The sequence below is a fragment of the Triticum aestivum genome, chromosome 2A (assembly GCF_018294505.1).
Source record: "Triticum aestivum cultivar Chinese Spring chromosome 2A, IWGSC CS RefSeq v2.1, whole genome shotgun sequence".
In the NCBI taxonomy this organism is placed as follows: domain Eukaryota; kingdom Viridiplantae; phylum Streptophyta; class Magnoliopsida; order Poales; family Poaceae; genus Triticum; species Triticum aestivum.
Genome location: NC_057797.1, coordinates 218,539,273 through 218,540,281, shown reverse-complemented (window position 1 = coordinate 218,540,281; position 1,009 = coordinate 218,539,273).

The window sequence follows — 1,009 nt, the reverse complement described above, 5'->3', positions numbered from 1 at the left end:
GGGTCAATCAAAAAATGTAACATATGCAATGTGTGTGAAATAGAGTCCTGGATATAACATATATATAGAGGGGGCGATCCACGAGAAGGGAGTGGAGGTATCATCGGCTTGACATGTCCATAGAATCGAAGAGAGGGATGATGTGTGTGTGTGTGCGCGCGCGATCGATAAAGAGTGCCATCGAATTTGTGTCTGCCCACGTCAAAGATATAGAGTGGCTGGCCTACTGGAACGTGAGATGGGACATGTGCAGTTTGTCTCTGTGGCATGGATACCTACCTGCAGCTCTCGACTATCGGTGTGTGGTGGGGGAAGAGGGAGGCCCAATTAACTATAGAGGTACAATGGCTGGTATATGTGTGGAGGAGGAGAGAGGCCTACCTCATGTATTAAGGAGATCGATCTGCCTCATGTATTAAGGGAGATCGATCGGCATCCATGCATATGTGCAGGAGAGGAATAAGGTTGGGAGAGAGACAGAGCTAGAGTGTTGGAGGGGGTGGTAGTGGAGTTGCTTCTAACAAATGGTGGGATAGGCTTGCTAAACAAATGGAGGGCACGCCCGCAATATCAATAAGAGAGGAGATGGCTGCTTGTTGTCTGTGCACGTGCGTGTGAGAGACGGGTCAGGAGGCATGCACGAATGATGAGAGGGGACGATGTGGCTGTGGTAAGCAGACGTAACTACATAGGAAGATCAATCACCCTTTGTTAGAGAAAGGAGAGACATAACTTGTGAGGTACATCGATCGATGGGGGGGGGGTAGTTAAAGTCGATCTAGGTATATGTTGGGAGATCGATCGGTATACATGCATGTGTGTGTTAGAAGCAAATGAGGCACGAGGAGAAGGATAGAGAGAGAGGGATGCATGTAGGAGGTGGTACGAGAGGCATACTATATCGAGGGGGGAGGAGTGTGCGAGTACGAGAACGATGAAAAGAGTGGTGGGAGTGAGGCATGGACGGTGACAAGAGAAGAGGGGAAGCTTGTGTTTGTGCTAGGCACAC